This window comes from Pteropus alecto, unplaced genomic scaffold (assembly GCF_000325575.1).
Source record: "Pteropus alecto unplaced genomic scaffold, ASM32557v1 scaffold46, whole genome shotgun sequence".
Lineage (NCBI taxonomy): Eukaryota > Metazoa > Chordata > Mammalia > Chiroptera > Pteropodidae > Pteropus > Pteropus alecto.
The window spans coordinates 4,138,414-4,154,521 of record NW_006439231.1 but is presented as its reverse complement, the minus strand read 5'-3'; positions in this window follow the sequence as shown (position 1 = coordinate 4,154,521).

Genomic DNA, 16,108 nt, shown 5'->3' with positions numbered 1-16,108 from the left:
AGAATCAAAGATCATTGAGATTTAATAGTTTTATTAGATGTATATTTTAGAAAGACAAAGAATGCCCCAAGGAGGCACATGGTCCCAGTGCTGTAACCAACACAAAGGGGCCAAAATGACCACAAAAGGCCACCAAAAAGGGAGGAGAGACCAGAAGGCAAAAAGGAGAGCCCCGAAGGTCAAAAAGGACCCAGAGTGAGAATGTCCGGCTTATATTTGGGCCTTGATGGGTGGTTCCAAAGGCGTTAGTGGATAACAGACAAGTGAAGTCATCTTGATTGATATCTGATTGACACTAGGCACTAACTTTGTCTAGAAGACATGTGCGTACCCAGAATTCTGCTACCATTGGGGTGTTCTTTGGGCGGTCTCTAGGCTGGGCCCGTATTTCTTTGTTCCCCTGTTTCTCATGTCTGACTAGCTACCTAACAGTAAAATTTATTGAAAGTACTTTTCAGAAAGAAGTGGGCTACATCAAAGAAGGCTGCAGCATCTAGCAACTCAGGATGTGAGTCTTATATTGGCTTCTAGATGTGTGTTTACAGAGGTGATGTTAGACGATTGTCATGTGAAGTCATTTTGATTGACATATAGCTGTTATATAACTCTTTGCTTACTGCTCATGTGCTTACCCAGAATTCAGTCTGTTATAATTAGATTCATGAACTTCCAGGCATATGCATGATACTGTAATGATGGTATAATGAGGCTAAGTTTATAGAAAGGTTAGGGTAGTACTAACTGCACAGGTGCTTGTGGTTAGACCAAACCAGCGGCTATTTTATGATTTTTCACTTCTGTGTGCCTCAGGATGTAAGGGTAATTTATAATCATAAAATGGGTGTTTTAGGGAGGTCCCAAGTCAGATCTTTGGGTGGGGCCTTCATTCCCCAGTTACTCATGTCTACCTAACTACCTAACAAAAACTTCTGTCTCCCATAGAGTAAATATGATTTTTTTCCATTCCTTGTCCAGCGGTTATAAGTCTGAATTGATACTTAATTTAGACAAACTGTACCCACTGAGAGTCTCAATTTTCCACTTTCATGTAAGACTATAAAGCCAAGAGAGTAGAACCTAATTTTGATCCAATTAAAAACTGAAAGGGGGAATTCTAATACATAAAAATAGGTGGGAGAGACAAAGGGTGTCCATGAAAGAAATTCACACACTATACATGATTACACACCACTCATGCAACTTAATTATTCTTTTAGAACCAACTTTGACTTTATCTCAAATACATCATTTTGTTTTACTTATGAGACACTATATTAAAATGGGTATAGCTAGTTGGAAATCTAGTTCTCGATGAAAGGCTTATATCAGAGAATGTCCTCATGCCCTATAACAAGTCTTTTAGTTCTGTTGGAGCCTAGCTACAAGTCAGAAATTGTCAAAATGAAAAAGAGAAAAAGGAGAAGGAGGAGGAGGAGTAGGGGAGGCAGAAGAAGGGGAAGGAGTTATTTTCTGAACTAAAGATAATTTGTTTCAATAATTTGTGGACCTTTGTTCTGATACTCAACAAATGGATTGCCATGGTACAAATATATTATCCCCATTTGTTACAGATCATTTCTGCACTATTGCATCTCCTTTTTATAAAAGAGAAGAGCTGTTATCAATGATATCGGACAAGCTAGAGTAACCATCTTGTTTTGGTTCCAAATAAATTGCCATTCAGACACTTAGGTCATCTGGAAAATGGTTTAAATAACCAAATAACTGTTATCTGCAAAATCAAAAATAACTAACCAAAATTGCCTTAACATTTCCCCCAGCTTAACTTAAACCTTAGTTTCTTCCCTGACTCTAGGCCTTTACTAACTTTAGAGAATTTATTTTAGAAAATTTGTAATCATAAATTATTTCTCTGCCTCTTTTGAGATTTAAATATTTTTAAAAGATCCTGAAAGTTTTGTAACCCAAGAATGTCTTCCTCAAGAATGTGGGAGCCATCCCTTTGAAATATAATCATGTAAAAGTTTCTGTGGCAGAATAGGAACCTAACTTCAGTGGGAGCCAATTCAGAAACATAGACAGCCTAATCACAGAGAAAAACATCTGCAAACTCAGGAAGAATTCAATGTCTCCAACACATTCCACTGATCAGGCTCTCCTTCAATGTCCTCAGTACTTTTCCACTAGCTCTTGTCTAGCTCTCAAAAACTCTCCTGCCTTTTATTTCAGCAGAGTTGAGATCTGGCTGAGTTCTGGCCTTTCTTTCTTATTTCAAATAGCCTTGAGTACAGTCTTCCTTGCCAGTTCACCTTTGTCCAGTGCAAATTTTACTTTGGCATAAGCCACCATGATGGAACTTCTTTCTACATTTTTATTGCTGCATACTGCATGTTTTATCAAAAGGATCTAATCAATATGGTGAATTAGCATTATGTTTGGTGAGATTGTGGATTTCTCAAAATTGATGTAATAAAATAGGAGCACTGAGAAAGAATTAATGTTGATATTTTTATGAGTACAATATTATGCTTTCTAGGTAAAAGCACCATTTTAGAATATTTTCTCTTCAAGAAATAGAGCAAAAGCCTTTTTTGAGGTAGCATCCATACTGATTTATTTGAGGATCACATATGTAATGACAGCTGCAGTGAAATATTATTTGACTAAACTCTTATAAAATTAACTAACATTCTTCAAATTTTATCTCTTCCTTGTTGTAGATAACATTTTTAAAAACTGTGTAGTTATTTATTTTAATTAGTTTTAAGTATACACTACACTGGTTAGACATTTATAAAGTTTATAAAACGATTCTCCTAATTGCTCCTTCTTTCCTCTGGTTTTCCACCTAGCCAATATATTAATGCTAACTGCATTCCCTATGTCATGCTCCCCATCCCTGTGAAGATCTATCAACTACTAATTTGTACTTCTTTAACCCAGCCCCCAATCACCTTCCCCTTTGTCCATCACCAAATTGTCCACTGTATTTGTGAGTCTGTTTTTGATTAGTTTGTTCTTTTCATTCCTTAGGTTCAGCATATAAGTTAATTCATATAGTATTTATCTTTCTCTGTTTGACTTACTTCACTCAGCATAATAACCTCTAGGTCCATCCATGTCATTGAAAATGGTAAGATTTCATTTTTTTTAATGGTTGAGTAATATTCCATGGTATAAATGAACCATAACTTCTTTATCCAATCATCTGTTGATGGGCATTTAGGTTGCTTCCCTATCTTGCTATTGTAAATTGTGCTGCCATGAATTTGGGATGCATAGATCTTTACGAATTATTGTTCTGTTTTTCTTTGGATAAATACCCAGAAATGCAATTGCTGGGTCAAAAGGTATATACATTTTTAATTTTTTGAAAACTTTCATACTGTTTTCCATAGCAGCTGAACCAATTTGCAATCCCACCAACAATGTATGAGGGTTCCCTTTTCTCTGTATCCTTGCCAACACTTGTTCTTTGATTTATTGATGATAGCCATTCTGACAGGTGTGAGGTGATATTTCATTGTGGGTTTAATTTGCATTTCTCTGATGATTAGTGATCTTGAGCATCTTTCATGTCTATTAGTCATCTGTATTTCCTCTTTAGAGAAGTATCTGTTCAGGTCTTCTGCCCATTTTTTAATTGGATTTTTGTTTTATTGTTGTTGAGTTGTATGAGTTCTTTATATATTTTGAATATTAACCTCTTATCAGGTGTATCATTAGCGAATATCTTCTCCCATTCAGTCAGCTGTCTTTTTGTTTTGTTGAGGGTTTCCTTTGCTGTACAAAAAGTTTTTAGTTTGATATAGTCCCATTGGTTTATTTTTTTCTTTTGTTTCTCTTTCCTGAGGAGATATATCTGAAAGAAAATTCCTGTTAGTATTATCAGAGTTTACTGCGTATGTTTTCTTCTAGAAGTTTTATAGTTTCGAGTCTTGCATTTAACTCTTTAATCTATTTTGAGTCTATTCTTGTATATGATGTAAGAAGGTGGACCAACTTCTTTTTTTATTTTTTGCATGTATCGGTCCAATTTTCCCAACACTATTTATTGGAGAGACTGTCTTTACCCCATTTGTATATTCTTACCTCCTTTGTCGTGTATTAAGTGAGCATATAGATGGATTTATTTCTGGGCTTTCTATTCTGTTCCATTGATTAATGTATCTATTTTTATGCTAGCACCATGCTGTTTTGATTGCTATGGACTTGTAGTTTGTTCTTCATTCTCAAGATTGCTGAGGCCATTTGGGGTCTTTTATGTTCCATATAAATTTTAGGATTATTTGTTCAAGTTCTCTGAAAAATGCCATTAGTATTTTGATAGAGATTGCATTGAACCTATAGATTGCTTTGGGCGGTATGACCATTTTAATGATGTTGATTCTTCCTACCCATGAGCATGGTATATGCTTCCATTTATTTGTATCTTTTTCAATTTCTTTTTTCAATGACTTGTAATTTTCTGAGAACAGGTCATTTACCTCTTTGGTTAATTTAATTCCCAGGTATTTTATAGTTTTCAATGCAATTGTAAATAAGATTGTTTTCTTAATTTCTCTTTCTGAAAGATCATCATTGTTGTATAAAAATGCCACTGACTTCTGAATATTAATTTTGTATCCTGCTACTTTACTGAATTCAGTTTTTGGGTGGAATCTTATTATCTGCAAATAATGAGAAATTTATTTCTCCTTTCTCAATTCAAATACATTTTATTTTATTTTCTTGTCTGATTGATATGGCTAGGACTTCCAATACTATGTTGAACAGAAGTGGTGATAGTGGACATCTTTGTCTTGGTCCTGATCTTAAGGAAATGCTTTTAGCCTTGCCTGATTGAGTATGATGTTAGCTGTAGGTTTGTCATATATGGCCTTTATTGTGTTGTAGTATGTTCCCTCTATTCCAACTTTGCTGAGAGTTTTTATCATAAATGGATGCTGGATTTTGTCAAACACTTTTTCTGCATTTATTGATATGATCATATGGTTTTTATTTTTTGATCTTTGGTGTATCATATTAATTGATTTGCCTGTATTGTACCAAATTTGCATCACAGGAATAAATCCCACTTGATCATGGTGTATGATATTTTTAATGTATTGCTGAATTCAGTTTGCTAATATTTTGTTGAGGATTTTTGCATCAATGTTCATAACAGATATTGGCCTATAGTTTTCTTTTCTTTTCTTTTCTTTTCTTTTTTTTATGTCTTTGTCTGGTTTTGGAATCAAGGTAATGGTGGCCTCATAAAAGGAGGTAGAGAGCCTTACTTCTTGAAATTTTTGGAATAAATTGAAAAAAATAAGTGTTAATTCTTCTTTGAATGTTTGGTAAAATTTGCCTATGAAATCATCTGGTCCAGGACTTTTATTTTGAGGGAGGTTCTATTTCATTGGTAGTAATCGGTAGGTTCAGATTTTCTATTTCATTGGTAGTAATTGGTAGGTTCAGATTGTCTGTTTCTTCTTGACTCAGTCTTGGGAGATTATATATTTCTAGGAATGTGTCCATTTATTCCAGATTGTCCAATTTGTTGGCATATAATTGCTCGTAGTATTTTCTTATGATTCTTTGTATTTCGATGGAGTCCGTAGTTATTTTTCCTCTTTTGTTTCTGATTTTATTTATCTGAGTCGTCTCTCCTTTTTTCTTGATGAATCTGGTTAAGGGTCTGTCAATTTTGTTTATCCTTTCAAAGAATCAGATCTCGGTTTCATTAATCTTTTGTATTTATTTATTTTTTTTTAGACTCTACTTTGTTTATTTCCACTCTAATCTTTATTATTTCCTTCCTTCTATTCACTTTGGGCTTTGTTTGCTGTTCTTTTCTGGTTCTCTTAGTTGTAAGCTTTATTTATTTGAGCTTTTTCTTGTTTCTTGAAGTAGATCTGTACTATGAATTTCCCACTGTTGTCGCTGTGTTCCATAAATTCTGAGTCGTTGTGTTTTCATTTTCATTTGTCTCTAATTATCTTTTGAATTCTTTTTTGATCTCATTAATAACCCATTCATTGTTTAGTAGCATGTTATTTAGCCTCCATGTGTTTGTGTATTTTCTAATTTTTTTCTTGTAGTTGATTTCTAGTTTTATATCATTGTGGTCAGAGAAGACGGTTGATATGATTTCAATCTTCTTAAATTTATTGAGACTTGATTTGTGTCCTAACATGTGGTCTATCCTAGAAAATGTTCCATGTGCACTTGAGAAGAATGTGTATTTTGTTGCTTTGGGGTAAAATGTTCCAAAAATATCTATTAAATCTATCTGGTCTAATGTGTCTTTTAGGCTCATTGTTTTCTTGTTGATTCTTCGCCTGGAAAATCTGTCTATTGGTGTCAATGGGGTGTTAACGTCCTACTATGAGTGTGTTACTGTTGATCTCTCCTTTTATTTCAATCAATAATTGCTTTATGTATGTAGGTGCTTCTATGTTGGGTGCATGTATGTTTACTAGGGTTTTCTCCTTTTGATTTATCTATCCCTTTATTATTATGTAATGCCCTTTTTTGTCTCTTATTATAGCCTCTGTTTAAAAGCCTATTTTATTCGATATAAATATCACTATCCTGGCTTTTTTTTTTTTTTTTTTCATTTCTATTTGTGTGAAATATCTTTTTCCATCCCTTTACTTTCAGTCTGTGAGTGTCATTGGATTTGGAGTGGGTCTCTTGTAGACAGCATATGCGTGGGTCTTGTTTTTGTATCCATTCGGCTACCCTATGTCTTTTGATTGGAGCATTTAATCCATTTACATTTAAAGCGATTACTGATAGGTACGTAGTTACTGCCATTTTATTATTCATATTTATTATTTCTACTTTCTTTTTACCCCTTCTCTTTTTACAGAAGTCCCTTTAGCATTTCTTATAATACTGGTTGTTGGTGATGAATTCCTTAAGCTTTTCCCTGTCTGGAAAACTCTTTATCTCACCTTCCATTTTAATCGAAAGCCTTGGTGGGTAGAGTGTTTGTGGTTGTAGATACTCTTTTTTTCTTAACCTTGAATACTTCTTGCCAGTCCCTTTTGCCTGCAAAGTTTCCAGCAGACATTCTTATGGAGGAACCCTTGTAAGTAACTAGCTGCCTTTCTCTTGCTGCTTTTAAGATTCTTTCTTTGTCTTTGACATTTGGCTTTTTAATTATGATGTGTCTTGGTGTAGATCTGTTTGAATTCCTCTTGTTTGGGACTCTTTGTGCTTCTTGAACTTGTATGTCTAATTCCTTTGCCAGGTTAGGAAAGTTTTCTGTCATTATTTCTTCAAATAGTGTCTCAATCCCTTGCTCTCTCTCTTCCCCTTCAGGTACTCTGAAGTATAACAGATATTGTTATACTTCATGTTGGCCCAGAAATCTCTTAAACTGTTCTCATTTTTAATTTTTTTTTCCTTTTTGTTGTTCTGATTGAGTCGCTGTGACTCAATCAGTATTTTGCTACCTTGTCTTCCAGTTTGCTGATTTGATGTTTCGTCCAATCATTGAATCCTTCTAGTGTGTTCTACATTTCAGTTATTGTATTCTTCATTTCTGTCTGGTTCTTTTTTATGGTTTCTAAGACCTTTTATATGCTTACTGTCTCTCTGTTGATGTTATCATTATGCTCATCCATTCTTCCCATAAATTAATTGAGCATCTTTATAACCATTATTTCAAACTCTGTCTCTGGTAGATTGCTCGTTTCCATTTCATTTAGCTTATTTTCTGGAGTTTTCTCCTGTTGTTTCATTTGTAGAATGTTTCTTTGTTTTCTTATTTTATTAGCCTCTCTGTGTTCATTTCTATGTGTTAGGAATATTTGTTTTATCTCTCAGCCTTGGCTAATTGGCCTAATGTGGAAAGTGTCCTGTGCAGCCCAGTGGCGCACTCTCCTTGATCCCCTATGCTGGGGGCTCTGGACGTGATCTTTGTGTGGGTTGTGTGTGATCTGTTGTTGCCAAGCCTTTATTGTTGTTACTACGTCAGTGGATGGGATTAACGCTCAAGCTGACTAATTTTGGGAACTGGCTGCACCAATAGGGTAAGTGTTGCTATGTGGGGGCTGACCCACAGAGTGGGATTTGCCCTAGCAGGCTTGTGTACTTGTTGCAACCACCTTTTGTGTGTACCACTAATGAGACTAATCAGAAGTTGCTCTGTTGTGGTCTGGTGCAGTCTCTAGGTGCATTTGTTTTGTAGCCCCTTGGGAGGGGATTCCCCCATAGGCCAAGGTCAGCTGCTGCTTTTGATTGCTCAGGGCTACCTGGTGGGAACTACAAAGTGATCCGCAGATGGTTGTTGCCTATGCTAGATCTATAGGTAAGTGGAAGAGACAACGCTGTAGACAGCAGTCGTTTATCCCCCGTCCCTGACCTAGGTCAGTTTAGCAGAGAGATCAGTGCTCCTCAAAGCCTGACACTGCCTATCAGTTGCCTGTAAGTCTCTGAAACTGGATGAGCCTCTGGATGATATGCGTGTTGAGTGGCACAGAGACCCTGGGAGTCTCCTGGGTCTATTGAGTAAATTTCTCCCTGCCGCTGCAGTGTCAGTTTACATGCCAAAACTGTCTCTGTGGCTCCCTGTTCAAGTTTCCAATTGTAGCAAGGTCAGCTGCTACCCAATTTGGGCCTGAATGCACCACCCCAGGGCAGGGGCAGCTGCCTATCAACCTGCAGCGGGCACTTTGTATATTGGATGGGACAGGAGCTCAGGGAGTCAAGGGCTGTCAGGCCAGTACAGACCCCTGCAATCCCCCTCAAGAGATATTGCAGCTTGTACAGGAAGCAGTGGTCTGCCCACGATACTTTTCCCTGAAATGCTCTCACCATGCTAGACAAGATCTGCTGCCTGCGCAGACTGCACAACCCCAGAGCCAAATAGGGCACAAGAGGCTACTTGTCAATGGGCTTCAGACACTTTGTGGCTTGGCTGAAGTGGGATCTCAGGGAGACAAGGGCCATCAGTGCAACAGCCTCACTTTTGCTGCAACTTCTGTGCCTAGGTGTTCCAATTGTAGTCACAGATTACAGTTAGACCAACTGCCATCTGGGGTGGTCCTCCAGATCCCTGGGCTCCCCAGACACGATATTGCAACTCTTACTGGCAGCAGAGGTCTGCTTGCCACTGATTTCTGTGCAGTGCCTGCCCCATGCTAGCTGAAGTTTGTTGCCTATGTGGATTAGGAGATCTGGAGGCAAAGGGTAGGGCTGTGGCAGTTCACTATGGATGGGCCACTTGAGGCAATTTGTAGGTAGGATGGGCTGGAGTGTCAGAGAGACAATGGTAGTCAGATCAATACAGCCTCAGTCTTGCTGCAACTTTGGCAACCATTTGTGTGTTCCCGCAAAAGTCCCAGATCACAGCCTGACAAGTTGCTGTCTGGAACTGGCCCACAGATTCCCAGAGATCGACCCAAGTTCTTGTTGGCAGCAGTGATCTGCCTGACCCTATCTTGGAACAGCTGCTCACAGTGCTGGCCTCCAGCTGGGAATGCTTGGCCCTGAATTGGTACAGGGTGTGGCCGCCATTCAGCAAGAAAAGCCCAAGGCAATCTGTAGGTTAACCAGGGTGGCCTGGTCTCCTCAGGCCAGCTCTTCCTAATGGCCCTGTGGGAGGGGTCTGCAGAGTCAAGCTAGCTTGGTTTGTAGATTGCCTAATAGTGGGGCAGGACTAAGGCACAATGGTGGCTGCCCTTCTAGCCCTAGTTCTGGCACCAGGCAATGCAGACCTTCTCAGTGTGAATCCCATGTGAGCCTCTGACCCACCGCCAGTGTCCCGGGGAGTGTCCGCAGCTCAGAAAGACTGCAGGTCCTTCAAAGAGATGTGTAGGATTTAAGTCTCCTTCCATCTCACCCGGACGGCCAGAATCCCCTCTGGTTTTTACAGTCAGAGTTTTTGAAATTTCCTCTTCCTTGGACTGGGACCCTGGGCTGGAGAGACCCCAAGTAAGACCAGACTACCCTCTTCTTCAGGGGAGCCTCTGCAGCCTCGCTCCCCCTCCCAGTGATCCCTCACCACCCGCAGCTGCGGGTCCAGCCAGATTTGCGACTTTGCCCCTCCTACCAGCTTCGATGTGGCTCCTTTATATTATCAGTTTGACTTCAGGTGATTCTCCACATTGATTATTTTATACTTTGGTTGTAATTTCAATGCAGACCTGGGGAGGCAAACTCTGCTTTACCTAGTCCGCCATCTTCCTTCCCATTCTAAAACTGTAGATAAATTTTGAAAATAAATGAAGATATAATAAGAATCACAAATGTATATTTAAAGTATTTAAGGGTATAATACACTTGCACACTGAACCCCAAGGATACATGATATTGAAATATTTGATACTCTTATTAGCATGCTCTAAGAGGAAATAAGGTAGCATGGCAACCAGGAAATACTGTTGCAAAGTCCTAACTCCAGGATTGTAAATCAGAGTATATTATACGTTTAGAGCTGAACATTTATAGGAAGAGAATAGGCACAGAGGACGTGATAGAAAACTGGTGGACCTTAGTCAGAGAAGGGATGGCTATATAGTACCAGATGTGATTTGGCAGGAAATGCAGGTAGGTGACAGAAATTACAGTACCTTATAGTCTATTAATGTGGTTTGTTTTCATCCTAAAGCAGTAACTAACAAAGAAAGGGTTAAACATGAAAAAGTTTTAAAGCTAAAGTAACCAGTTTGACCTAACATAATTTTGCATGTTATTCATATCTTAGTTTAGATGCCACCTCCTCCTGAGAGCCTTCTAAAGCCCATGTTACACATATACTCAAAATATGGTTATATTCCTTTGCTATATACATTCAAAGCACACCATAATTAGTTTTTCATAGTATTTACTAATATGTATTATATATACATATAATATATATACATTTGCTTTTTTAGTCTCTTCTAGACCAGTTTCCTTAAAAATATGAACTACATCTTTCACACACATAGTCCACAGTAGAAACTCAATACATTCTTATCAAATAAATATTTAAATCTTAAATATGGTATTCATTATTGTCATATATCCTGTGCCATTACTCCAATTTCATATCAGTTATTGTCTCTTGATAGTCACTCCCTGTATCACAGGATATGTTCTAAGATCTCTCTAGTTATTTAACTGTAGAAATTTTCTGCAGCTTTATCAAATTCCAAGCATTTCATTTGTAAATGAAAATTAAACAACAAAAAAAATTAGCTCAAATATCAATTTTAAATCTCTATGTAATGATGCAATCAAGGAATTAATCAAAATGAAATATCCTCCCATGATATTTTCTAAAACACAACTTATCCTAATTATAATCTAATAAACATATACTGTTTCCTAGTTTGCAAGTGTATTGTGTAAAATTCTTATTCTCACCAAACTTAAAAAATATAAAGCCATTAGAAAGTGAGGTCAAGGATTTCATTACAGATGAAAAAATTATTAGAGTTAAGAAGATAAGTATCATGCTGTGTTTTAGCTTTGTTCAGTAATTGTTTCCTGAAATGGGTCATAATTTCCCTTCAGCTATTTGTAAAATAATCACTATTATACTTTTGCTTTGTTCTAAAGCTATCACCAAATTAGACAAATTAAAAGGCAATTTTCATTATTGCTTATTTTGAGTGATTTATAAGTTTATCTTGCATTTTAACTAGTACATTCCATTTATAAACAATCAATATTACATAATTTAAAATAACAAATTTATTAATTTTGCTTTTTTCTTGTTTACTATTATGCAATATCATCCAAAAACCAAATCTAGATGTGATTTACCTACAGTTAAAAATTTTTTCCCCCTTATTGGACAATAAAGACTTGAGATTATATAATTTAAAAAATAATGAAGAGTATAAAGAAATCTAGACCAACAGTACAATCATTAAACAAACAATTGATTCTATCTTAACTCCTGACCAAGTCAGTTTATGCTATTGTAATTTCAAATATATAAATTAGTTTGCCTTAGCTCTTGCCTACTTCATGTATGTCTTTCCTTCCTGATTGCCAGCTAGGCTGATATATAGAAACCTTGGTCCAATATTAGTTGTACATGGAACAGCCTTACATATATTTCTCTATCAGCTCCTGTAGTTGCTTAAGTTTTAAAACTTAAAATAAATCACATATTATATGCCAATGTCAATATCTATATCAATAAATGACATATTTTATTATTCATTCTCTTTCCATTTCTTTGATCAAAAACTGGTATATGGCTAAGCTGTATGACATAATTTTTCAATCAATATATTTCCATTTTTTCTTATATAAAATAGAAATACATGGGAGCAACACTATAAAAATGTCTCTGAAGATTTCAAAAAATACCTAACCTGCATCTTGTCAATGGAACAATGTTAAATGCAGGTACATAAAATGCTTTATAACCATATTTTACATAATTCTTTGCCAATTAAAGTTTGGATTAAAAATGTTCCTCCAAGTTAAGCACATAAGAAAAAAAAAAGACTCAATTTAATTAGGTTAATTAAATTTATAGTAGTAAAAATGGCTATAATAGAATAATGAATCAAATAATAAAATATGTGCCCTGACCTTGAAGAACAGTGTAATTTCAAAATAATTCATGGATTAAAAATGGTGAACTCTTTGAAGATTCATATGGTTTATTCTTATTAATCCAGCCCCACATATACACATATATGCAAATGAAAAACAGTTTTAGATTATTTAAAATATATAAAAATACTAATATTATTGCAACAGAAACATATAGAAGTATATGTTTATTACCCCTGGGCAAAGGTATGAGTAAAATGTACCAGTAAAAACAATAATACCAATAAGATGAAAAATTAATGATTGGTGAATTTGAAAATATTATATTTTAAAAATGTATATTAAAAACCAATAAAAGCAAAGTTCAAATATTACTGCCAACAAAACAGGTCAAAATTTAGGAGAGACAATTATTAAAAGATTAATATAAAACATTTTAGAGGAGCATAAGAAGTTTTAAAGAAGGAACAGATCATATTTTTAAAAACAATACTAATAGTAAAAGACAAAGAAATGATGGTACATCATTTAATTAATTCATTTTCTATGACCATTGTTACCAAAACTTGTCAAGATCAGTAAAACTAAATACCAGATATTTTAACTTCTTTTGGAGCTTGCAGGTGTTTGGATCATTGTGATAATTCTTGGATATCAAGCCCTCAGCTTACATATTACTTTTGCTAAGGCAATAATTTTTGTTTATGTCCCCCATCTGTTTTCTGATTGAAGATGTACATTTTGGCCTTCATCAAGCTCGACCCCATGTAATACCTGTTGTTTTCAGGTCAAGTGTTTTCTGGCACTATTTGGATCATAAAGAAATTTTTGATTTTGTCCTTAGCTCATGGGAATCAAGAGCTATGTAGAAAAGCCCAAATGACTCAATTTTCCATTTAAATAGTAACTGTCCAGTTTACTGTGGCAGCATCCTGTAAGGTTACTTTCCTACAGGGTTCTTAAAGAGTATGAAGGTAAATCCATGGGACATAATATTTCCATGAATTCTTCTAATATATTTTCTTTTCTCCAGAATATTGGGATAGTAGAAATCTTACTTTGTTACCCCCACTAATCTTGTCTGTTTCTTTCTTTCGCCTTTCTTTCTTTCTCTTTCTTTCTTTCTCTTTCTTTCTTTCTTTCTTTCTTTCTTTCTTTCTTTCTTTCTTTCTTTTTCTTTCTTTCTCTCTTTCTCTCTTTCTTTCTTTCTCTCTTTCTTTCTTTCTTTCTTCTCTTTCTTTCTTTCTTCTCTTTCTTTCTTTCTTTTTTTTAACCTCGTCATCCTCATTATTGGCTATCCACAAATCTTTGCTAACAAAGCAAAATAAAAAACAAGTATAACATAGTACTGAACTAATCAGTCCGTAATTGAACTGCCTATTTAAATACTAATTTACAGTTTTCAAAGGAAGGTAATAGAATACAAATTATCGATAATATATTATTTATAATGTTTGATATCATTTAAAAATTTACTAGTCATAAAAAAAATGTAACAGAAAAATGGACCCATATTCAGAAAGAGAAACATGTACTAGGAACTTATTCTAGGTGGCTTAGAGATTGGTAAGAGCAAACAAAAGCTTTAAAACAAATAGTATCAATTTGTTTTTTGAATTACTGAAAAATATCTTCAAAGAATTAAAGAAAGCGTTATCTTAATGAATAACCAAAGAACTCCCACAGAGAAATCAAAATTGTAATGCAACAACCAAATGGACATTCAGGAATTGTAATAAGAGTACAGTAAAGTGAAACACATACTGAATGAGCATTACAGAAGATTGAAGATAGAGATAAAAAGGGTCAATTAGCTCAAAGACAAATTAATAGGATATATTAAATTAAAGAATATGGTGGAAAGAGATTTAAAGAAAACAAAACAGGACTTCAACAGTAGGTTGGCGGTATCAGGACAACTTTTCACACAGGTAAAGACAGAAGTTCCAAAACTCACACAATGTCATTTATGCCACGTTTTATTAGACAAAAGTAAATTTTAAAATACAGCCTATATCAAGGTAGCTAAAGAAATTGATTCCTCTATTGGAAGGAAAGATTTAAAAATTCACAATGAAAAGGAGACAATGATACTGAGATAGAAATAACAGGTGGCCAATAGACAAAAATCCTGTGAACCTATTTTTTTAGTTATTACAGAGATGGTATTATCTCACTACCACTAAGATGGCTGCCAACCCACATTAACAGTTTATAGTATATAACACACTTATATGTTATTATGCTTCTTTTTAAATAACATTTATTAGGACCTATTGTCCTTTAATTTAGTGTGAACAGATAGAAACAAGTCTCAGGAAATGTAATTTTCTCTCTAGATATGATCATTGAAAAAATAAATACAAATAAAGACAATAAAGGCATTCTGGCAAATAAATTGTATGGCACTTAACATATAACAGTTTTAAATCTATAGCCATAAGTACTGAATTCAAAAACCAAAGTGATTTTTTCCCTGAAAGAAAATGTACATAACATAAGTTACCATATCACAAGTTCTAAATCTAAAAACAAACAGAACAGTAGAGAAAAAAGTAGGTCATAAATTAGGTCTTATTTATTTTTTACCGCAACAGTCAATACCAGATAGCAATAAAAAAAAAAAAAAAAAGTGTCTACAAAGTTCTGAGGGAGAAAAGCTAACATAATATTTACAAGACAGTTTTTCTTCATGCACTATAATGTCTCCTCAAGAATTCTAAAAATTAGATAATATAGCACCTTTTATAATTATAAAACGAGTTTATCTACATAATTATGTAGGTGAAGAACATCAGCCAACAAAAAAAGCACACAATCAAAATTCAAAATACAGAAGAGCCAGAGGAGAGAAAGAGCAATCAGGTGGATAGTTCCATAAACCATATACATGTCTAACCAATGTACTGTATACTTGAAACTAATAAAAAATGGTAAAAAAAAAATTTAAAAAAATACAGGAGAAAAATCATGATAAATATGCAATTCTGGAAATACAACAGGCAATATAATTTATAATTTCTATTTGAGGTGCTTAAAAATGTAAGATCAAATATCAAATGTATTCTTCAAATTAGCAATTGAGCTTATAATCAAGTAATGAAAATCCCTAGAGTGTAAAAATATTAAATTTTTAAATATTAATTTTTTAATATTAAAACTGCCAAGTTATATAATTCCAGTTATATGGTTGATTGTGCTGCTATAACTTGAAGTAGAAAAATGAAAAACAGTGGGAATGAAATAAAATTTGGGATAAATGTTGCTACAGAGGCCATCTTATTGACTGTTACTCTTAGTGCCTTCTGTTTAATGTAATTTCCTATTTTCTCTATGTGTCAGTTATCGTCACGATGCTACAAATCCTCTATTACCTGCTCTGCAATGATGGACATTTAAACAATTCTCCATTGCTACAAGGATTATTTTATATTATATTATATTAATTATATTATAGATTATATTACAGTTTGTTGAGGATAGACAGAGGGATCGCATCATGGTTTCTGTGTGCTGCTTTTTATTTGTCCCCAATCCTGTAGTACAGCTTTCAGTAGCGTGTGTGAAAAATATTTGATGACAGTCTGGAGCAGCCATTATTGCACAATCGTTTGTCATGTTCTCTGCTCTTGTCCTGGCCCAGTGATCACCTGGA